Source organism: Schistocerca gregaria, chromosome 2 (genome assembly GCF_023897955.1).
Source record: "Schistocerca gregaria isolate iqSchGreg1 chromosome 2, iqSchGreg1.2, whole genome shotgun sequence".
Lineage (NCBI taxonomy): Eukaryota > Metazoa > Arthropoda > Insecta > Orthoptera > Acrididae > Schistocerca > Schistocerca gregaria.
In genome coordinates this window covers 2,428,972-2,455,012 of record NC_064921.1, presented here as the reverse complement: position 1 = coordinate 2,455,012, position 26,041 = coordinate 2,428,972, and the positions used below count along the sequence as shown (strand labels likewise).

Here is a 26,041-nt window from a genome sequence, read left to right as displayed (position 1 = left end):
AAAGTTAACTTAATATAAAAAAAAGAATTCATATTAATAACATATTATATTAAATTACATAATTGTATAAAATATATTTATTATATTATTTAATCTTTCTTTATTTATTAGTGAAAAGAAAGATTAAATAAGAAAGAATATAATACATTTATTGCTATACATGTTCCATATTAATCTTTAATTATATATAATAGAGAAGTTATTGTGGTCATACATAGGGGCGTTTCTTTTTTTTTGTTAATGTTTGTGGTTTTTTTCTTTTTTTTTCTTTAAATATTTGAATCTTTTATTTTTTCCTGAATTAATAGATTAAAAATTTTCTTATTTTTTATTTTTAAAAGTTTTATTCTTGCTTGTTTATTCACTTTTTCTTTGTATTATATGTAAGTTTTGTTAGACTAAATGTTCTTTTTGCAGTAATTTGATTTAATTATCAAGTGATTTTGGATTTAGCAATTGATTTAGTATCGGCATAATTCGTGCCAGCAGCCGCGGTTATACGATTGATACAAGTGAATATTATTGGTTAAAACAGTTGTTTATATTATTAGGGTTGAAATATAAATTTGTAAGGTGAAATGTTAAAATTTATTTGTGGCCCTTTTTATGAATCTGTGAAATTTAAATAATAAACTAGGATTAGATACCCTATTATTTTAAATGTTAATTATATTTACCAGGGTACTATTAGTTAAGGTCTTTAAACCCAAAGAATTTGGCGGTATCTCATTCCATTCAGAGGAACCTACCCCATGATTGATAATACACGATTTACTCTACTTAATTTATTTGTTTGTATATCTCCGTTATCAGAGAATCTTTTTAGAGTTATAATTCTCAAGATTTATAATTATAAAATATTTCAGGTCAAGGTGCAGCTTATAGTTAAGAGGAGGTGGGTTACAATAGATTTTTGATTATAACGGATTTGATAGTGAAATACTGTTAATGAAGGTGGATTTGATAGTAATTTAATTTATTTTATTTAACTGATATTGGCTCTGAGATGTGTACACATCGCCCGTCGCTCTCATTATTGATTATTCTATTTTATTTTAAAGTAGCTTCAATTTAGATGAGATAAGTCGTAACATAGTAGATGTACTGGAAAGTGTATCTAGGAAGAGTTTCAAGATATAACTTATTAGTAAAGTGTTTCATTTACACTGAAAATTTTTCTGTGCAAATCAGGATATCTTGATTATTTATTTTATTATATTTATTTTTTGTTTATTTAATTATTTAATATAAATAATTTTATTGTATTTTTGTCTTAGTATATTTTATAGAATTGATTTTTTAAATTATAGTTTATTGGTAATGTAAGTGTTTTATGAAATATTATTTTACATTTTTTTAAGTAGATTTTATTTATTGTACCTTTTGTATCAGGGTTTATCAAAATTTTAGTATTTATTTTACTTGTCTCGATTTGGGTTGATTTATAAATAATTTATAGTTAATGTATCATAATTATTATTAAATTATTTATAGAAATGAGATGTTAATCGTTTCCCAAGATATCTAGTTTCTTAAGAAAAAATTTAATTTTTTAAAGTTATTTGTTTTTATTTAATTTTTTAAGTAAAAATATTAACTTATTTATTCTTTAAGGGATAAGCTTTGAAGTTAATAACCTATAATTTATTTTATAGAAATATAATAGTAAGCTTTAAACCAGCTATCTTTAAGATTACGTTTTAGTTCATTATTTTTTATTTTGATTTTATAAATATTTTAGGTTTTTTATTAAGATTATTAATTTAATTTTAAAATTTTTGTAATAATGATAGAATTAGTATATTTATTTGTATGAAATTTTTACCTTGTGAACTTATTATAAGGAACTAGGCAAAATTGATTTCCGCCTGTTTATCAAAAACATGTCCTCTTGTTTATATTTTGAGGTCTGGCCTGCTCACTGAGCGTATTTTTAAAGAGCCGCGGTATTTTGACCGTGCAAAGGTAGCATAGTCATTAGTCTTTTAATTAGTGGCTGGAATGAATGGCTTGACGAGAAATCAACTGTCTCTTAATAAATTTTTGAATTTAACTTTTGAGTCAAAAGGCTTAAATTCTTCTTTAGGACGAGAAGACCCTATAGAGCTTGACATTTTACTTTTATATAGTTATTTGTTTGTCTTTCTATATTTAATGATGATGTTTTGTTGGGGTGACATGAAGAATAGATAAACTCTTCATTATTATATCATTTATTTATGTTTGTTATTTTGATCCATAATTTATGATCATAAGATTAAGTTACCTTAGGGATAACAGCGTAATTGTTTTTGAGAGCTCATATCGACAAAGCAGATTGCGACCTCGATGTTGGATTAAGAAAAATTTTGGGTGCAGGAGCCCAATGATTAGGTCTGTTCGACCTTTAAATTCTTACATGATCTGAGTTCAGACCGGCGTGAGCCAGGTCGGTTTCTATCCTAAGATTGTTAATCCATATTAGTACGAAAGGACCATATGGTTAAAATATTTTTTGTTATATTGATTAATATTAATTTATTTACTATTTTGACAGATTAATGTGTTGAATTTAGAATTCATTTATGTAGATTTTTTCTACAAATAGTATTGATACTTTATGATTTATTTATATTTATTTTGAATTTTCTTTTATTGGTTATTTGTGTTTTAATTAGTGTTGCCTTTTTAACTTTATTAGAGCGTAAGGTTTTAGGTTATATTCAGATTCGAAAGGGTCCAAATAAGGTAGGTTTTGTTGGAATTCCTCAGCCATTTAGAGATGCTATTAAGTTAATTTGTAAGGAGCAGCCAATTCCTATTATATCTAATTACCTACTTTATTATTTTTCCCCTGTTTTTAATTTAATGATTTCTTTAGCCGTTTGAGTAATTTTTCCTTATTTAACTTATATGTGTTCTTTTTCTTATGGATTTTTATTTTTTTTATGTTGTACTAGATTAGGTGTTTATACTGTTATAATTGCTGGTTGATCTTCTAATTCAAATTATTCATTATTAGGTTCTCTTCGTTCTGTTGCTCAAACAATTTCTTATGAAGTTAGTTTAGCTTTAATTTTATTGTCTTTAATTATTTTAATTGGTAGTTTTAATATGTTTGATTTTATAAACTATCAGCTTTATTGTTGATTTATTATTATTTCTTTTCCTTTAGCTTTAGCTTGTTTTACTTCTTGCTTAGCTCAAACTAATCGTACTCCTTTTGATTTTGCTGAAGGGGAATCTGAGTTAGTTTCAGGATTTAATATTGAGTATGGTGCGGTTGGTTTTACTTTAATTTTTTTAGCTGAATATACTAGAATTGTCTTCATAAGAATGTTATTGGCTTTAATTTTTTTGGGCGGTGATTTTTATTCTTTTATATTTTTTATTAAGCTTGCTATTATATCTTTTGGTTTTATTTGGGATTGTGGAACATTACCACGGTTCCGTTATGATAAATTAATGTACTTAGCTTGAAAAAGTTTTTTACCTTTATCTTTGAATTTTTTTATTTTCTTTGTTGGTTTAAAGATTTTATTTATCTCATTTGTTTAGTGAAATTTTTTGAGAAAAGTTAATAGAAGAGTTAAACTTCTAATTTTATGTTTTCAAAACATATGCTTTTCCTAAGCTAATTAACTTTATTCCTTAATTAATTTATCTCATGCGTTTGCGACATGGACATTAATTAAGAAATATGTGAAGTAAATAATTGTTAAGATTTGACCTGTTATAATATAAGGTTCTTCAACAGGTCGTTTACCAATTCACGTTAGTAAGCATACAACAACTACTATAATTCAGAATAAAATTTGATTAATAGGGTAAAATTGAATGCCTCGGAATGGTGTTTTATTATAAAATGGTAAAATTATTAAGATTCTAATTGATAAAAATAATGCAATAACACCTCCTAACTTATTAGGGATAGATCGTAGACTTGCATATGCAAATAGGAAATATCATTCTGGTTGAATGTGAACTGGTGTTACTAATGGGTTGGCAGGTACAAAGTTATCTGGATCTCCTAATAGGTAAGGATTAATTAAACATAGTATAATTAATAATGATGTTATTATTACAAATGTAATAGAATCCTTAAAGCTAAAGTATGGATGGAATGGAATTTTTTCAATATCTCCATTTAGTCCAAGAGGATTATTAGATCCTGTTTGGTGTAGAAGAAATAAATGAATTGCTGCTATAGCAGCAATAATAAATGGTAATACAAAATGGAATGTGAAGAATCGATGTAATGTTGCATTATCAACAGCGAATCCTCCTCATACTCATTGGACTAAATCTGTTCCTAAGTATGGGATTGCTGATAATAAATTAGTAATTACTGTTGCACCTCAAAAAGATATTTGGCCTCAGGGTAAGACATATCCTATAAATGCAGTTGCTATAACTAAAAATAAAATCACTGTACCAATTATTCAGGTATGTATATATATATATATAAGATCCATAGTAAATTCCCCGTCCTACATGTAAGTAAATACAAATAAAAAATATAGATGCTCCATTTGCGTGTAAGGTTCGGATAATTCAACCATTATTTACGTCTCGGCAGATGTGTACTACACTACTGAATGCTATTTCAATATTCGATGTATAATGTATAGCTAAAAATAGTCCAGTTACGATTTGAATTACCAAACATAACCCTAATAGGGATCCAAAATTTCATCAAAATGAAATATTTGTTGGGGCAGGTAAGTCAATTAAAGAGTTATTAATAATTTTAATTAAAGGATGTCTTAATCGTAAGGGTTTATTCATTAGTAATTATCTTATTTTACGAATAGGTCCCTGATTAATATTGGTGATTTTAACAACTGCTAGTAGTGCTAAAAATAAATAAATTATTATTATTATTGTAATAATGAATGTTGGTCTATTATATAATTTTTCTAAAGATATTGTTATTTCTTGATAATTGATTGAATTATCAATATTTATAGTTTCGGTGTTTTTGAAAAAGTCTATAAATATAGATATGTCTAGAATAATTAATATAAAATGATAAATACTCACATTAATAATGTAATAATTATAGTGATTGATTTAGGCTGAAATATTTCGTTTGATGCAATTCTTGTAATGTAAATAAATAATACTGGTATACCACCAAGAAATGTTAAAAATAAAATATATGATAATCAATATCTTTCTATTATTGTTCCTGTTATTAATCCAACTAGGAAGGTTTGAAGGATAATAAAAGGCATTATTGATATTGGATGTCTTAATTTAATAAAATTAATATTTATTACATTTGATAATGATATAATTATTATTTTGATCATTTCAGGGGTTAGTTTATTTAAAATACCGGTTTTGGGGACCGATGATGGAAGCTTTTCCACCTCTGAAGTTTTAAAAGTGGGGGCTGGACTTATTTCCGGTTTACAAGACCGGCGTTTTTTTTAAACTATTAAAACTAATGTTTATATTCTCTATTTTTACTTCTTTATTGATTTATTTTGCTGGTGTTTATGTTTTTTCTTCTAAACGTAAACATTTATTAATGGTTCTTTTGAGATTAGAATATATTGTTCTTTCTTTATTTATGTTAGTTATTGTTTTTCTTATTGAGTTTGATTATGATTATTTTTTTCCTGTTATTTTTTTAGTTTTTTCTGTTTGTGAGGGTGCTTTAGGTCTTTCTATTTTAGTTTCAATAATTCGTTCTCATGGTAATGATTTTTTTAATTCTTTTGGTTTATTCATATGCTGATTTGAATATAATTAGATATTATTTTGGTATTGATTATTTTTCTTTTAGTTTAATTTTACTTAGTTTTTGGATTTGTTCTTTAATAATCACTGCTAGAGGTTCAGTTTATTTAAGTTCATATCATTCTAATTTTTTTGTTTTTATGGTTTTGATTTTAATAATTATGCTTTATTGTTCATTTGCTAGATTAAGTCTTCTTTCTTTTTATATTTTTTTTTGAGGCTAGATTAGTTCCTACTTTACTTTTAATTTTGGGTTGGGGTTATCAACCTGAGCGTTTGCAGGCTGGTGTTTATTTAATTTTTTATACTTTGGTTGCTAGATTACCTTTATTATTAGTTTTATTTAAGGTTTATGATTTTTCTAATACTTTATATTTTCCTTTATTGGTTGATTTTGGTTCTTATTATTTTATGTTTTATGTATTTATAATTTTGGCTTTTTTAGTTAAGATACCTATGTTTTTGGTTCATTTATGACTTCCTAAGGCTCATGTAGAGGCCCCTATTTCAGGTAGAATAATTCTTGCTGGTGTTTTATTAAAGTTAGGTGGTTATGGTATTTTTCGTGTTATAAAGGTTATTTCTTATTTGGGTTTAAAGTTTAATTATTTTTGATTGTCTTTAGGTTTATCTGGGGGTGTTATTGTAAGATTTATTTGTTTTCGTCAGGTTGATTTAAAGTCTTTAATTGCAAATTCTTCTGTTGCTCATATAAGAATGGTTATTGGTGGATTGATGACTATGAATTGATGGGGTTGTGTAGGTTCTCTTTCTCTAATGGTTGGTCATGGTTTATGTTCTTCTGGTTTATTTTGTTTATCTAATATTATTTATGAACGTTTAGGTAGACGAAGATTATTAATTAACAAGGGTATAATTAATTTGATGCCAAGAATGGCTTTATGATGATTTCTTTTAAGATCATCAAATATGGCTGCTCCTCCTTCTTTAAATTTGGTAGGTGAAATTAGATTATTAAATAGAATGATATCTTGATCTTCTTTTAGATTCTTTGCTTTGATTTTTTTATCTTTTTTTAGAGCTGTTTATACTTTGTATATATATTCTTATTCTCAGCATGGGAATTATTATTCTGGTGTTTATACTTGTTCTCTTGGTTATTTTCGTGAATATCATCTTTTACTTTTACATTGATTGCCTTTAAATATTCTCTGTTTAAAGGGTGAATATTTCTTTGTTTAGTTTGCTTAAGTATTTTAATTTAAAATATTGTTTTGTGGAATCAATGATATGAAGTTTTTCATCTTAGGCCGTGAATTTATTTTCTATTTGTTCTTTGAGTTTTTTTTCTTTGTTTATTTCGAGAACTATAATTTTTATTTTAGGTATTTATTATTTAATAATTGATTATAGAGTTTTTGTTGAGTGAGAGCTTTTCAATTTAAATGGTTCTATAGTTGTTATAACTTTAATTTTGGATTGAATATCTCTTATTTTTATATCTTTTGTTATATATATTTCTTCTTTGGTTATTTATTATAGAGAGGATTATATATCTGGTGAAAAGAATATAAATCGTTTTATTATTATTGTTTTAATATTTATTCTTTCTATAGGTTTTTTAATTATTAGTCCTAATTTAATTAGAATTTTATTAGGTTGAGATGGTTTAGGTTTAGTTTCTTATTGTTTAGTTATTTATTATCAAAATGTAAAATCTTATAGTGCTGGTATATTAACTGCACTTTCTGATCGTATTGGTGATGTTGCTATTTTAATTTCTATTGCATGAATGTTAAATTTTGGTGGTTGAAATTATATTTATTATTATGATTTTATTTCTAATTCTTTTGAAATAAAGCTCATTACTATATTAATTGTTTTAGCAGCTATAACTAAGAGAGCTCAGATTCCTTTCTCTTCATGACTTCCTGCTGCTATAGCAGCTCCTACTCCTGTTTCTGCTTTAGTTCATTCTTCTACTCTTGTTACTGCTGGTGTTTATTTATTAATTCGTTTTAGACCAATATTGGATACTTATAATTGTGGTTGATTTTTACTTTTAATTGGTTGTATAACTATATTTATGGCTGGATTGGGCGCTAATTTTGAGTTTGATTTAAAGAAGATTATTGCTCTTTCTACTTTAAGACAACTTGGTTTAATAATATGAATTTTGGCTATAGGTTATCCAAAGCTTGCATTTTTTCATTTATTGGCTCATGCTTTATTTAAGGCATTATTATTTATATGTGCAGGTTCAATAATTCATAATTTGAAGGATTCTCAGGATATTCGTTTTATAGGATCAATTGTTAATTTCATACCTTTAACTTCAGTTTGTTTTAATGTTTCTAGTTTATCTTTGTGTGGAATACCTTTTTTAGCGGGATTTTATTCAAAGGATTTAATTCTTGAGATGGTTTGTTTAAGATGAATTAATTGTTTAATTTTTTTTCTTTATTTTTTTTCTACTGGTTTAACTGCTTCTTATTCTTTTCGTTTGTTTTATTATTCAATATCTGGTGATAATAATTTTTATTCTAGATTTTCTTTTGATGATAAGGGTTATTATATTTCATTTGGAATAATTGGTCTATTGTTTGTTGCTGTTTTTGGTGGTAGTCTTTTATCTTGATTAATTTTTCCTATTCCTCATGTGATTGCTTTACCTTATTATTTAAAGTTTTTAACTATTACAGTTGTTATTTTAGGTGCTTATTTAGGTTATCTTATTTCTAATTTTGATTTTTCTCATAATTTATTTTCTTTAAGTATACTTTCTTTTGTTAGATTTGCTGGTTCTATATGATTTATACCTTTTCTTTCAACTAAGTTTATTAGATATATTCCTTTAAAAATAGGTTATTATTCATCTAAGTCATTTGATTATGGTTGAGGTGAATTACTTGGTGGTCAAGGTTTATATAGATTATTTATTTATTTAATTGGTTATATTCAAGGTTGATATGATTCTAATTTCAAGATTTATCTTTTAACTTTTATTTTTTGAATATTTATTTTGGTAATATTGTTTTTCGTTTACTTAAATAGCTTATAATTAGAGCGTGACACTGAAGATGTTAAGGAAGTATTTTTACTTTTAAGTATTTATAAATATAGATATATTATTTTTACAGTGAAAATGTAATGTTTTATTTAAACTATATAAATTTTAGAAATGTTAACGGAGTTTAACCGCTAATATAAAAAGTTAGCAGCTTTCATATTGGCTTTACATTTCCTTAATTGGAACTATTATAGTTCAATTATATTATTAACAGTAATACGCCTCTTTTTGGCTTCAATTAATAAGAATAAGGGTAGTACATACCAATCTTCCAGGTCGAAACTGACTGCAATATTTCGCTTCTTATTCTATTTAAGGTTGATTGATAATATCAATACTTTTTGAATGCAACCCAAATGTTATATTTAACTACAACCCTTTATTCTGCTCATTGTAATGCTCCTTGGTTTCATTCATGGTATAGTCCTCCTAATAGAACTAGAATAAAAAATATTGTTGATACTGTTCAGATTATAATGTCTGAAGTTTTAAAAATAATTACAATTGGTAGAATTAGTGCAATTTCTACATCAAAAATTAAAAAGATTACTGCGATTAGGAAGAATCGTATTGAGAATGGTATTCGTGCTGATCTTTTTGGATCAAACCCACATTCAAATGGTGATCTTTTTTCTCGATCATTAATTAATTTTTTTGATAGTGTTGTTGCCAGGATTATAACAATTATTGGAATAATAAATCTAATGAAAACTCTTGTTGATACAATTAGAATTGTTTTTCTTGATTTATATCAAGCTTTCTGATTGGAAGTCAAATGTACTATTTATACTAGAAAAACAATTATCTACCTCATCAATAAATAGAGATATATAAGAATAATCATACTACGTCTACGAAGTGTCAGTATCATGCTGCTGCTTCAAATCCAAAGTGATGTCTTGGTGAAAATTGATTTATTGAGTGTCGAAGTAGACATGTTGATAAAAAGATTGTTCCAATAATTACGTGTAAACCATGGAATCCTGTTGCAACAAAGAATGTTGATCCATAAACTGCATCTGCAATGGTAAAAGGTGCTTTTCAATATTCATATGCTTGAAGTATTGTAAAGTATAGTCCTAATAACACTGTGAAGAATAATCCTTGTAGTGCTTGAGTATGATTAGATTCCATTAAACTATGATGTGCTCATGTTACTGTTACTCCTGATGCTAAAAGAATAGCTGTATTAAGTAATGGAATTTGTATAGGGTTAAAGGGTTGAATTCCTATTGGAGGTCATAGTATTCCTAGTTCAATTGTTGGTGCTAATCTTCTTCTAAAGAATGCTCAAAAAAAGAAACGAAAAATAATACCTCTGATGCAATAAATAAAATTATTCCTCATCGTAATCCAATTGATACAAATCCTGTATGTAATCCTTGATATGTTCCTTCTCGTACTACATCTCGTCATCATTGAATTATAGTTAGTAGGGTAATTCCAAATCCAATTATGAATAAGTTAATATTAAATAGGTGGAATCATTTTGCTAGTCCTGATACTAGGACTATTGCTCCAATTGCTCCTGTTAATGGTCAAGGTCTATAGTCTACTAAGTGGAATGGGTGGTTTGAGTGAGTTGTTAACATAGGTTTAATATACTTCTCTAGAATATAGAGTTCTTAGAATTGAGAAAACATAGGCTTGAATTATTGCTACTGCTGATTCTAGAATTAATAGAAGTATTTGTCCAATAATTAGTAATGAGATTAAGTTTATTGCTATAGATGGTCCTGTGTTTCCTAATAAGGTTAATAATAAGTGTCCTGCAATTATATTTGCTGCCAACCGTACTGCTAATGTACCTGGTCGAATAACATTACTAATTGTTTCAATTAGTACTATAAATGATATTAATGCAGGCGGTGTACCTTGTGGTACAAGGTGTGTAAATATATGATTAGTATGGTTAATTCATCCAAATAATATAAATCTTAGCCATATAGGTAGGGCAATTGCAAATGTTAATGCTAAATGTCTTGTTCTAGTAAAAATATAAGGGAATAGTCCTATGAAATTGTTAAATAATATTATAATAAAAATTGAGATGAAAATGAATGTTGTTCCATTAAATGATTTTGGTCCAAGAAGTGTTTTAAATTCATTATGTAAGGTTAAATTTAGTTTATTTCAGATAATGTTAATTCGTGATGGTGTAAGTCAAAATAGTGATGGGATTAATAATAGTCCTAGAAATGTTCTAGTTCAATTTAATGATAAATTAAAGATGTTAGTTGATGGGTCAAATGTTGAGAATAGATTTGTTATCATTTTCAATTTAAGTTTTTTATTTCAATTGTTCCTTTTTCTGCTCTTTTAATAAGGTTAGGTTTAAATGAGAAGAAGTTTATTTGATTAAACAAGATTAATGTAGCTGAAAATATAATGAATAGTGAGAATCATATAAGAGGGGATATTTGAGGGATTTGGATATAATTTCCCCATCAGAAGTAGTCGTTAATTTACTATTATTTGGTTTAAGAGACCATTACTTACTTTCAGTCATCTGATGAATTTCAAGGTGTACTAATTTTTTTTAGTTACTTTAGATTGACACTCTAATGTTATTTATTTTAACTAACTCCTTAAATTATCTTAGATAATCACTTAATAAATAAATTTACTGAAGTTCTTTCAATTACAATTGGTATAAATCTGTGGTTTGCTCCACAGATTTCTGAGCATTGTCCAAAGAATAATCCAGGTCGATTTATTGTGAATGTTCCTTGATTTAACCGACCTGGCGTTGCATCAATTTTAACCCCTAATGCAGGAACTGCTCATGAGTGTAGAACATCTGATGCTCTTGTTAATACTCGTACTTCTGTATTTATTGGTAGGATTGTTCGGTTATCTACATCTAGTAGTCGGAATCCATCATTTTCTAGGTCTTGTTCTGGTGTTATATAAGTGTCAAATTCTACGTCTATGAAGTCTGAATATTCATATCTTCAATATCATTGTCGTCCAATGGTTTTAATTGTAATTATTGCATCTACTGAATCATCAAGTAAATATAATAGTCGTAATGATGGAAGGGCAATAAAAATTAATGTAATTGCTGGTAAAGCTGTTCAGATTGTTTCAATTAAATGTCCATGAAGTATATTACGGTTAGTATAGGCAATAAATAATATATAACTTAGGGCATAACCTACAATTACTGTAATTAATAATAATACGACCATAGTATGATCATGAAAGAATGATAATTGCTCCATTAATGGTGAAGCTCCATCTTGAAGAGATAAATTTGATCATGTTGCCATTAATAAATATTTTCTAATAAAAGGTCAAACCTTTATTTGTAGAGCTTAAATCTACTGCACTAATCTGCCATATTAGAATCTAGAGATTAATGGTAATTCTGAGTAACTATGTTCTGCAGGAGGGTTATTTTGTAGTCATTCTGTTGATCTTCTTATGTTAGCTCTAAATATAATTGCTCGGTTTGTAATCATTCTTTCTCATATAATTACAATGAATATAATGATTCCTACAATAGAAATTGTAGACCCAATTCTTGATACTACGTTTCATGATGTATATGCGTCTGGGTAGTCAGAGTATCGTCGAGGTATTCCTGCTAATCCTAGGAAGTGTTGAGGAAAGAATGTTAAATTTACTCCAATGAATATAATTGTAAATTGGATTTTTAATCATGTATTATTTATAGTTAATCCTGTAAATAGTGGATATCATTGAATGACACCTCCTATAATTGCAAATACTGCTCCTATAGATAATACATAATGAAAGTGGGCTACTACATAATATGTATCATGTAATACAATATCAAGTGATGAATTTGCTAATACTAATCCTGTTAATCCACCAATTGTAAATAGGAAAATAAATCCTAGAGCTCATAATAATGGTGGATTGAACTTGAATTTAGTTCCATATAATGTAGCTAATCATCTAAATACCTTAATTCCTGTAGGTACAGCAATAATTATTGTTGCTGATGTAAAATATGCTCGTGTGTCAACATCCATTCCTACTGTAAATATATGATGTGCTCATACAATAAATCCTATTAGTCCAATTGATAGAATAGCATAAATTATACCTAATGTTCCAAATGATTCAATTTTTCCTCTTTCTTGACATACAATATGTGAAATAATTCCGAACCCCGGTAGAATTAAAATATAAACTTCTGGGTGTCCAAAGAATCAAAATAGATGTTGATATAAAATTGGGTCACCCCCTCCTGCAGGGTCAAAGAATGATGTATTTAAATTTCGATCTGTTAATAATATAGTAATAGCTCCTGCTAAAACTGGAAGTGAAAGAAGGAGAAGTAATGCTGTAATAGCTACAGATCATACAAATAAAGGTGTTTGATCTAAAGTTATACTTTCTGATCGTATATTAATTGCTGTTGTAATGAAATTCACTGCACCAAGAATAGATGATACACCTGCTAAGTGCAGTGAAAAAATAGCTAGATCTACAGATGCACCCCCGTGTGCAATAGCTCCTGCTAGAGGAGGGTAAACTGTTCATCCTGTACCAGCACCATTATCTACTATAGAAGATGTAAGAAGAAGGGTTAGTGAAGGTGGTAGTAATCAAAAACTTATATTATTTATTCGTGGAAATGCTATATCTGGTGCACCAATTATTAGTGGAACAAGTCAATTACCAAATCCACCAATTATAATAGGTATTACTATAAAGAAAATTATTACGAATGCGTGAGCTGTAATAATAACATTATAAATCTGGTCATCCCCAATTAGAGATCCGGGTTGGCCAAGTTCAGCACGAATAAGTATTCTTATTGATGTTCCTACTATTCCTGCTCATGCTCCAAATATGAAGTATAAAGTACCAATGTCCTTATGGTTTGTTGAGAATAATCATTTTTGCGGTAAGATGGCTGAATTTTAGGTGGTAGACTGTAAATCTACTTATGAGATGTTTTCTCAATTATGATTCTAGACTGCAATTCTAGAGGTGTAAAATTTTACTAAGGCCTAAAAGATTATTCTTTTAATTATAACTTTGAAGGTTATTAGTTTGATTAACTTAAGTCCTTAGTATAATGAAATTAAGGTTGATGTTGAAATCAATCCTATTGTTGAAATTATTACTGTTATAGGAAGAATGATTCTTGATTTTTGGGACTTTATCTTTATAGATCACGATTCTGTGTATGATATAATTAGAGCTGAGAATCTAATACGTATATAGTAGTAGAGTGTAATTGTAGTTAATACAACTATAATAGTTATAATAGTTGTTATATTGTTTTCTATTAATGATTGTATTACAATTCATTTTGGTAAGAATCCAAGGAATGGTGGTAGTCCACCTAAAGATAATAAAGATAAGAATATTATGAATTTAATTTCGGTTTTTATATTTCTGGCTGAATAAATTTGATTTATGAAAAATAGATTTATTTGCTTAAATAATAAAACTATAATTAATCTTAATAGTGAGTAAATAATGAAGTATAGTTCTCAGATGTTTTCTCTGACTGTTAATGATCTAATTATTCAACCTAGATGTCTGATTGATGAATATGCTAAAAGTTGTCGTAAGGATGTTTGATTTAAACCTCCTATTGCCCCAATAATAATTCTTAAGATAATAATTGTTCAAATAAAAGTTCTTAATTGAATACAATAAGATAAGACCATTATTGGGGCGATTTTTTGTCATGTTATTAATGTTAAACAATTATTTCATCTTGATGCTCCTATAACTTCTGGAAATCAGAAATGGAAAGGTGCAGCTCCAATCTTTAATAATAGTCTAGATCTAATTATTATTGATGGGATAAATTCTGTTTCCCATCCCATGGGATATTTTATTTGAATCAGCAAAATTGAAAATAATAATATTGTCGATGCTATTGCTTGGACAATAAAATATTTAATTGATGATTCATTTATTATTATATTTTTATTTCTTGTTAGGAGCGGAATAAATGAAAGTAAGTTGATCTCAAGTCCTATTCAAACCCCAAATCAGGAATTTGATGAAATGGACAGGATCGTTCCTATCATTAATGTTGATAGGAAGAGAAGTTTTGTAGAGTTGTTGGTCATTAAAAAGGAGAGGATTGATACCTCTATAAATGGGGTATGAACCCATTAGCTTGTTTAGCTTACCTTTTTACATTAAGGTGTATGATGCACGTTAGTTTTTGATACTAAAGGAGGTAGTTTAATTCTATCTTATGTAATTTTAATGAAGGTAATTTTATTTACTTTATTTACCCTATCAAGGTAACCCTTTAATCAGGCACTTCATTTATTTAATATATAAATCGAAAGTTTTTTTTTGAAATTCTTTTATGTATTATTTTGTTTAATTAGGATTAATTTATCCTGCTCATTTTATTTATATATATATATATATATATATATATATATATATATATATATATATATATATATATATATATATATATATATATATATATATATATATATAATAAATAATTTATATTAATATATTACATTTAATTGAAATTAAAGTATTATAAGTTCATCTTACCATTATCAATTGATTATTTTAATGCAATTATTTACCTAGGATTATAGCTACTTATGTTTTTAGCTTAAAATAGGTTATTATAATATAATATATATAATAATATGTAATTTAACATTTAATATTATTATAATTGGATATAATAAATAAAATTATTAATTTAAATATAAAATATTATAATTAATATAAATAATTATATTAATTATAATAATATAATTATGTAAATTATCTATAATTAGATTATTTAACTAATATATATGAAAGTTAACTTAATATAAAAAAAAAGAATTCATATTAATAACATATTATATTAAATTACATAATTGTATAAAATATATTTATTATATTATTTAATCTTTCTTTATTTATTAGTGAAAAGAAAGATTATATAAGAAAGAATATAATACATTTATTGCTATACATGTTCCATATTAATCTTTAATTATATATAATAGAGAAGTTATTGTGGTCATACATAGGGGCGTTTCTTTTTTTTTGTTAATGTTTGTGGTTTTTTTCTTTTTTTTTCTTTAAATATTTGAATCTTTTATTTTTTCCTGAATTAATAGATTTAAAATTTTCTTATTTTTTATTTTTAAAAGTTTTATTCTTGCTTGTTTATTCACTTTTTCTTTGTATTATATGTAAGTTTTGTTAGACTAAATGTTCTTTTTGCAGTAATTTGATTTAATTATCAAGTGATCTTGGATTTAGCAATTGATTTAGTATCGGCATAATTCGTGCCAGCAGCCGCGGTTATACGATTGATACAAGTGAATATTATTGGTTAAAACAGTTGTTTATATTATTAGGGTTGAAATATAAATTTGTAAGGTGAAATGTTAAAATTTATTTGTGGCCCTTTTTATGAATCTGTGAAATTTAAATAATAAACTAGGATTAGATACCCTATTATTTTAAATGTTAATTATATTTACCAGGGTACTATTAGTTAAGGTCTTTAAACCCAAGGAATTTGGCGGTATCTCATTCCATTCAGAGGAACCTACCCCATGATTGATAATACACGATTTACTCTACTTAATTTATTTGTTTATATATCTCCGTTATCAGAGAATCTTTTTAGAGTTATAATTCTCAAGATTTATAATTATAAAATATTTCAGGTCAAGGTGCAGCTTATAGTTAAGAGGAGGTGGGTTACAATAGATTTTTGTTTATAACGGATTTGATAGTGAAATACTGTTAATGAAGGTGGATTTGATAGTAATTTAATTTATTTAATTTAACTGATATTGGCTCTGAGATGTGTACACATCGCCCGTCGCTCTCATTATTGATTATTCTATTTTATTTTAAAGTAGCTTCAATTTAGATGAGATAAGTCGTAACATAGTAGATGTACTGGAAAGTGTATCTAGGAAGAGTTTCAAGATATAACTTATTAGTAAAGTGTTTCATTTACACTGAAAATTTTTCTGTGCAAATCAGGATATCTTGATTATTTATTTTATTATATTTATTTTTTGTTTATTTAATTATTTAATATAAATAATTTTATTGTATTTTTGTCTTAGTATATTTTATAGAATTGATTTTTTAAATTATAGTTTATTGGTAATGTAAGTGTTTTATGAAATATTATTTTAAATTTTTCTAAGTAGATTTTATTTATTGTACCTTTTGTATCAGGGTTTATCAAAATTTTAGTATTTATTTTACTTGTCTCGATTTGGGTTGATTTATAAATAATTTATAGTTAATGTATCATAATTATTATTAAATTATTTATAGAAATGAGATGTTAATCGTTTCCCAAGATATCTAGTTTCTTAAGAAAAAATTTAATTTTTTAAAGTTATTTGTTTTTATTTAATTTTTTAAGTAAAAATATTAACTTATTTATTCTTTAAGGGATAAGCTTTGAAGTTAATAACCTATAATTTATTTTATAGAAATATAATAGTAAGCTTTAAACCAGCTATCTTTAAGATTACGTTTTAGTTCATTATTTTTTATTTTGATTTTATAAATATTTTAGGTTTTTTATTAAGATTATTAATTTAATTTTAAAATTTTTGTAATAATGATAGAATTAGTATATTTATTTGTATGAAATTTTTACCTTGTGAACTTATTATAAGGAACTAGGCAAAATTGATTTCCACCTGTTTATCAAAAACATGTCCTCTTGTTTATATTTTGAGGTCTGGCCTGCTCACTGAGCGTATTTTTAAAGAGCCGCGGTATTTTGACCGTGCAAAGGTAGCATAATCATTAGTCTCTTAATTAGTGGCTGGAATGAATGGCTTGACGAGAAATCAACTGTCTCTTAATAAATTTTTGAATTTAACTTTTGAGTCAAAAGGCTTAAATTCTTCTTTAGGACGAGAAGACCCTATAGAGCTTGACATTTTACTTTTATATAGTTTTTTGTTTGTCTTTCTATATTTAATGATGATGTTTTGTTGGGGTGACATGAAGAATAGATAAACTCTTCATTATTATATCATTTATTTATGTTTGTTATTTTGATCCATAATTTATGATCATAAGATTAAGTTACCTTAGGGATAACAGCGTAATTGTTTTTGAGAGCTCATGTCGACAAAGCAGATTGCGACCTCGATGTTGGATTAAGAAAAATTTTGGGTGCAGGAGCCCAATGATTAGGTCTGTTCGACCTTTAAATTCTTACATGATCTGAGTTCAGATCTGAGTTTCAGGATTTAATATTGAGTATGGTGCGGGTGGTTTTACTTTAATTTTTTTAGCTGAATATACTAGAATTGTCTTCATAAGAATGTTATTGGCTTTAATTTTTTTGGGCGGTGATTTTTATTCTTTTATATTTTTTATTAAGCTTGCTATTATATCTTTTGGTTTTATTTGGGTTCGTGGAACATTACCACGGTTCCGTTATGATAAATTAATGTACTTAGCATGAAAAAGTTTTTTACCTTTATCTTTGAATTTTTTTATTTTCTTTGTTGGTTTAAAGATTTTATTTATCTCATTTGTTTAGTGAAATTTTTTGAGAAAAGTTAATAGAAGAGTTAAACTTCTAATTTTATGTTTTCAAAACATATGCTTTTCCTAAGCTAATTAACTTTATTCCTTAATTAATTTATCTCATGCGTTTGCGACATGGACACTAATTAAGAAATATTTGGCCTCAGGGTAAGACATATCCTATAAATGCAGTTGCTATAACTAAAAATAAAATCACTGTACCAATTATTCAGGTATGTATATATATATATATAAGATCCATAGTAAATTCCCCATCCTACATGTAAGTAAATACAAATAAAAAATATAGATGCTCCATTTGCGTGTAAGGTTCGGATAATTCAACCATTATTTACGTCTCGGCAGATGTGTACTACACTACTGAATGCTATTTCAATATTTGATGTATAATGTATAGCTAAAAATAGTCCAGTTACGATTTGAATTACCAAACATAACCCTAATAGGGATCCAAAATTTCATCAAAATGAAATATTTGTTGGGGCAGGTAAGTCAATTAAAGAGTTATTAATAATTTTAATTAAAGGATGTCTTAATCGTAAGGGTTTATTCATTAGTAATTATCTTATTTTACGAATAGGTCCCTGATTAATATTGGTGATTTTAACAACTGCTAGTAGTGCTAAAAATAAATAAATTATTATTATTATTGTAATAATGAATGTTGGTCTATTATATAATTTTTCTAAAGATATTGTTATTTCTTGATAATTGATTGAATTATCAATATTTATAGTTTCGGTGTTTTTGAAAAAGTCTATATAGATATATCTAGAATAATTAATATTAATATGATAAATACTCACATTATTAATGTAATAATTATAGTGATTGATTTAGGCTGAAATATTTCGTTTGATGCAATTCTTGTAATGTAAATAAATAATACTAGTATACCACCAAGAAATGTTAAAAATAAAATATATGATAATCAATATCTTTCTATTATTGTTCCTGTTATTAATCCAACTTGGAAGGTTTGAAGGATAATAAAAAGCATTATTGATATTGGGTGTCTTAATTTAATAAAATTAATATTTATTACATTTGATAATGATATAATTATTATTTTGATCATTTCAGGGGTTAGTTTATTTAAAATACCGGTTTTGGGGACCGATGATGGAAGCTTTTCCACCTCTGAAGTTTTAAAAGTGGGGGCTGGACTTATTTCCGGTTTACAAGACCGGCGTTTTTTTTAAACTATTAAAACTAATGTTTATATTCTCTATTTTTACTTCTTTATTGATTTATTTTGCTGGTGTTTATGTTTTTTCTTCTAAACGTAAACATTTATTAATGGTTCTTTTGAGATTAGAATATATTGTTCTTTCTTTATTTATGTTAGTTATTGTTTTTCTTATTGAGTTTGATTATGATTATTTTTCCTGTTATTTTTTTAGTTTTTTCTGTTTGTGAGGGTGCTTTAGGTCTTTCTATTTTAGTTTCTATAATTCGTTCTCATGGTAATGATTTTTTTAATTCTTTTGGTTTATCTTTATGTTAAAGTATTTATTTATAACTATTTTTTTGATCCCTCTTTGTTTATTAAATAATTGTTGATGGTTGGTTCATTCTTTAATGTTTCTGTCGGGTTTTGTTTTTATAATTTGTGTTTATTCATATGCTGATTTGAATATAATTAGATATTATTTTGGTATTGATTATTTTTCTTTTAGTTTAATTTTACTTAGTTTTTGGATTTGTTCTTTAATAATCACTGCTAGAGGTTCAGTTTATTTAAGTTCATATCATTCTAATTTTTTTGTTTTTATGGTTTTGATTTTAATAATTATGCTTTATTGTTCATTTGCTAGATTAAGTCTTCTTTCTTTTTATATTTTTTTTGAGGCTAGATTAGTTCCTACTTTACTTTTAATTTTGGGTTGGGGTTATCAACCTGAGCGTTTGCAGGCTGGTGTTTATTTAATTTTTTATACTTTGGTTGCTAGATTACCTTTATTATTAGTTTTATTTAAGGTTTATGATTTTTCTAATACTTTATATTTTCCTTTATTGGTTGATTTTGGTTCTTATTATTTTATGTTTTATGTATTTATAATTTTGGCTTTTTTAGTTAAGATACCTATGTTTTTGGTTCATTTATGACTTCCTAAGGCTCATGTAGAGGCCCCTATTTCAGGTAGAATAATTCTTGCTGGTGTTTTATTAAAGTTAGGTGGTTATGGTATTTTTCGTGTTATAAAGGTTATTTCTTATTTGGGTTTAAAGTTTAATTATTTTTGATTTTCTTTAGGTTTATCTGGGGGTGTTATTGTAAGATTTATTTGTTTTCGTCAGGTTGATTTAAAGTCTTTAATTGCATATTTTTCTGTTGCTCATATAAGAATGGTTATTGGTGGATTGATGACTATGAATTGATGAGGTTGTGTAGGTTCTCTTTCTCTAATGGTTGGTCATGGTTTATGTTCTTCTGGTTTATTTTGTTTATCTAATATTATTTATGAACGTTTAGGTAGACGAAGATTATTAATTAACAAGGGTATAATTAATTTGATGCCAAGAATGGCTTTATGATGATTTCTTTTAAGATCATCAAATATGGCTGCTCCTCCTTCTTTAAATTTGGTAGGTGAAATTAGATTATTAAATAGAATTATATCCTGATCTTCTTTTAGATTCTTTCCTTTGATTTTTTTATCTTTTTTTAGAGCTGTTTATACTTTGTATATATATTCTTATTCTCAGCATGGGAATTATTATTCTGGTGTTTATACTTGTTCTCTTGGTTATTTTCGTGAATATCATCTTTTACTTTTACATTGATTGCCTTTAAATATTCTCTGTTTAAAGGGTGAATATTTCTTTGTTTAGTTTGCTTAAGTATTTTAATTAAAAATATTGTTTTGTGGAATCAATGATATGAAGTTTTTTATCTTAGGCCGTGAATTTATTTTCTATTTGTTCTTTGAGTTTTTTTTCTTTGTTTATTTCGAGAACTATAATTTTTATTTTAGGTATTTATTATTTAATAATTGATTATAGAGTTTTTGTTGAGTGAGAGCTTTTCAATTTAAATGGTTCTATAGTTGTTATAACTTTAATTTTGGATTGAATATCTCTTATTTTTATATCTTTTGTTATATATATTTCTTCTTTGGTTATTTATTATAGAGAGGATTATATATCTGGTGAAAAGAATATAAATCGTTTTATTATTATTGTTTTAATATTTATTCTTTCTATTTGTTTTTTAATTATTAGTCCTAATTTAATTAGAATTTTATTAGGTTGAGGTGGTTTAGGTTTAGTTTCTTATTGTTTAGTTATTTATTATCAAAATGTAAAATCTTATAGTGCTGGTATATTAACTGCACTTTCTAATCGTATTGGTGATGTTGCTATTTTAATTTCTATTGCATGAATGTTAAATTTTGGTGGTTGAAATTATATTTATTATTATGATTTTATTTCTAATTCTTTTGAAATAAAGCTCATTACTATATTAATTGTTTTAGCAGCTATAACTAAGACAGCTCAGATTCCTTTCTCTTCATGACTTCCTGCTGCTATAGCAGCTCCTACTCCTGTTTCTGCTTTAGTTCATTCTTCTACTCTTGTTACTGCTGGTGTTTATTTATTACTTCGTTTTAGACCAATATTGGATACTTATAATTGTGGTTGATTTTTACTTTTAATTGGTTGTATAACTATATTTATGGCTGGATTGGGCGCTAATTTTGAGTTTGATTTAAAGAAGATTATTGCTCTTTCTACTTTAAGACAACTTGGTTTAATAATAAGAATTTTGGCTATAGGTTATCCAAAGCTTGCATTTTTTCATTTATTGGCTCATGCTTTATTTAAGGCATTATTATTTATTTGTGCAGGTTCAATAATTCATATTTTGAAGGATTCTCAGGATATTCGTTTTATAGGATCAATTGTTAATTTCATACCTTTAACTTCTGTTTGTTTTAATGTTTCTAGTTTATCTTTGTGTGGAATACCTTTTTTAGCGGGATTTTATTCAAAGGATTTAATTCTTGAGATGGTTTGTTTAAGATGAATTAATTGTTTAATTTTTTTCTTTATTTTTTTTCTACTGGTTTAACTGCTTCTTATTCTTTTCGTTTGTTTTATTATTCAATATCTGGTGATAATAATTTTTATTCTAGATTTTCTTTTGATGATAAGGGTTATTATATTTCATTTGGAATAATTGGTCTATTGTTTGTTGCTGTTTTTGGTGGTAGTCTTTTATCTTGATTAATTTTTCCTATTCCTCATGTGATTGCTTTACCTTATTATTTAAAGTTTTTAACTATTACAGTTGTTATTTTAGGTGCTTATTTAGGTTATCTTATTTCTAATTTTGATTTTTCTCATAATTTATTTTCTTTAAGTATACTTTCTTTTGTTAGATTTGCTGGTTCTATATGATTTATACCTTTTCTTTCAACTAAGTTTATTAGATATATTCCTTTAAAAATAGGTTATTATTCATCTAAGTCATTTGATTATGGTTGAGGTGAATTACTTGGTGGTCAAGGTTTATATAGATTATTTATTTATTTAATTGGTTATATTCAAGGTTGATATGATTCTAATTTCAAGATTTATCTTTTAACTTTTATTTTTTGAATATTTATTTTGGTAATATTGTTTTTCGTTTACTTAAATAGCTTATAATTAGAGCGTGACACTGAAGATGTTAAGGAAGTATTTTTACTTTTAAGTATTTATAAATATAGATATATTATTTTTACAGTGAAAATGTAATGTTTTATTTAAACTATATAAATTTTAGAAATGTTAACGGAGTTTAACCGCTAATATAAAAAGTTAGCAGCTTTCATATTGGCTTTACATTTCCTTAATTGGAACTATTATAGTTCAATAATATTATTAACAGTAATACGCCTCTTTTTGGCTTCAATTAATAAGAATAAGGGTAGTACATACCAATCTTCCAGGTCGAAACTGACTGCAATATTTCGCTTCTTATTCTATTTAAGGTTGATTGATAATATCAATACTTTTTGAATGCAACCCAAATGTTATATTTAACTACAACCCTTTATTCTGCTCATTGTAATGCTCCTTGGTTTCATTCATGGTATAGTCCTCCTAATAGAACTAGAATAAAAAATATTGTTGATACTGTTCAGATTATAATGTCTCAAGTTTTAAAAATAATTACAATTGGTAGAATTAGTGCAATTTCTACATCAAAAATTAAAAAGATTACTGCGATTAGGAAGAATCGTATTGAGAATGGTATTCGTGCTGATCTTTTTGGATCAAACCCACATTCAAATGGTGATCTTTTTTCTCGATCATTAATTAATTTTTTTGATAGTGTTGTTGCCAGGATTATAACAATTATTGGAATAATAAATCTAATGAAAACTCTTGTTGATAGAATTAGAATTGTTTTTCTTGATTTATATCAAGCTTTCTGATTGGAAGTCAAATGTACTATTTATACTAGAAAAACAATTATCTACCTCATCAATAAATAGAGATATATAAGAATAATCATACTACGTCTACGAAGTGTCAGTATCATGCTGCTGCTTCAAATCCAAAGTGATGTCTTGGTGAAAATTGATTTATTGAGTGTCGAAGTAGACATGTTGATAAAAAGATTGTTCCAATAATTACGTGTAAACCATGGAATCCTGTTGCAACAAAGAATGTTGATCCATAAACTGGATCTGCAATGGTAAAAGGTGCTTTTCAATATTCATATGCTTGAAGTATTGTAAAGTATAGTCCTAATAACACTGTGAAGAATAATCCTTGTAGTGCTTGAGTATGATTAGATTCCATTAAACTATGATGTGCTCATGTTACTGTTACTCCTGATGCTAAAAGAATAGCTGTATTAAGTAATGGAATTTGTATAGGGTTAAAGGGTTGAATTCCTATTGGAGGTCATAGTATTCCTAGTTCAATTGTTGGTGCTAATCTTCTTCTAAAGAATGCTCAAAAAAAAGAAACGAAAAATAATACCTCTGATGCAATAAATAAAATTATTCCTCATCGTAATCCAATTGATACAAATCCTGTATGTAATCCTTGATATGTTCCTTCTTGTAATACATCTCGTCATCATTGAATTATAGTTAGTAGGGTAATTCCAAATCCAATTATGAATAAGTTAATATTAAATAGGTGGAATCATTTTGCTAGTCCTGATACTAGGACTATTGCTCCAATTGCTCCTGTTAATGGTCAAGGTCTATAGTCTACTAAGTGGAATGGGTGGTTTGAGTGAGTTGTTAACATAGGTTTAATATACTTCTCTAGAATATAGAGTTCTTAGAATTGAGAAAACATAGGCTTGAATTATTGCTACTGCTGATTCTAGAATTAATAGAAGTATTTGTCCAATAATTAGTAATGGGATTAAGTTTATTGCTATAGATGGTCCTGTGTTTCCTAATAAGGTTAATAATAAGTGTCCTGCAATTATATTTGCTGCCAACTGTACTGCTAATGTACCTGGTCGAATAACATTACTAATTGTTTCAATTAGTACTATAAATGATATTAATGCAGGCGGTGTACCTTGTGGTACAAGGTGTGTAAATATATGATTAGTATGGTTAATTCATCCAAATAATATAAATCTTAGCCATATAGGTAGGGCAATTGCAAATGTTAATGCTAAATGTCTTGTTCTAGTAAAAATATAAGGGAATAATCCTATGAAATTGTTAAATAATATTATAATAAAAATCGAGATGAAAATTAATGTTGTTCCATTAAATGATTTTGGTCCAAGAAGTGTTTTAAATTCATTATGTAAGGTTAAATTTAGTTTATTTCAGATAATGTTAATTCGTGATGGTGTAAGTCAAAATAGTGATGGGATTAATAATAGTCCTAGAAATGTTCTAGTTCAATTTAATGATAAATTAAAGATGTTAGTTGATGGGTCAAATGTTGAGAATAGATTTGTTATCATTTTCAATTTAAGTTTTTTATTTCAATTGTTCCTTTTTCTGCTCTTTTAATAAGGTTAGGTTTAAATGAGAAGAAGTTTATTTGATTAAACAAGATTAATGTAGCTGAAAATATAATGAATAGTGAGAATCATATAAGAGGGGATATTTGAGGGATTTGGATATAATTTCCCCATCAGAAGTAGTCGTTAATTTACTATTATTTGGTTTAAGAGACCATTACTTACTTTAAGTCATCTGATGAATTTCAAGGTGTACTAATTTTTTTTAGTTACTTTAGATTGACACTCTAATGTTATTTATTTTAACTAACTCCTTAAATTATCTTAGATAATCACTTAATAAATAAATTTACTGAAGTTCTTTCAATTACAATTGGTATAAATCTGTGGTTTGCTCCACAGATTTCTGAGCATTGTCCAAAGAATAATCCAGGTCGATTTATTGTGAATGTTCCTTGATTTAACCGACCTGGCGTTGCATCAATTTTAACCCCTAATGCAGGAACTGCTCATGAGTGTAGAACATCTGATGCTCTAGTTAATACTCGTACTTCTGTATTTATTGGTAGGATTGTTCGGTTATCTACATCTAGTAGTCGGAATCCATCATTTTCTAGGTCTTGTTCTGGTGTTATATAAGTGTCAAATTCTACGTCTATGAAGTCTGAATATTCATATCTTCAATATCATTGTCGTCCAATGGTTTTAATTGTAATTATTGCATCTACTGAATCATCAAGTAAATATAATAGTCGTAATGATGGAAGGGCAATAAAAATTAATGTAATTGCTGGTAAAGCTGTTCAGATTGTTTCAATTAAATGTCCATGAAGTAT

At 26.5% G+C, this 26,041-nt stretch overlaps 1 long non-coding RNA gene across 1 annotated transcript in view; it reads right to left on the bottom strand.

The window, feature by feature from the left end:
- The window catches only part of LOC126336220 (uncharacterized), an 80,589-nt gene extending 55,242 nt beyond the window's left edge, over positions 1 to 25,347 (bottom strand). The window contains exon 1 of the long non-coding RNA XR_007564920.1: positions 24,740 to 25,347. This is a non-coding gene — a long non-coding RNA (uncharacterized LOC126336220). The remainder of the gene's footprint in view (positions 1 to 24,739) is intronic.
- Positions 25,348 to 26,041: the final 694 nt, after the last annotated feature.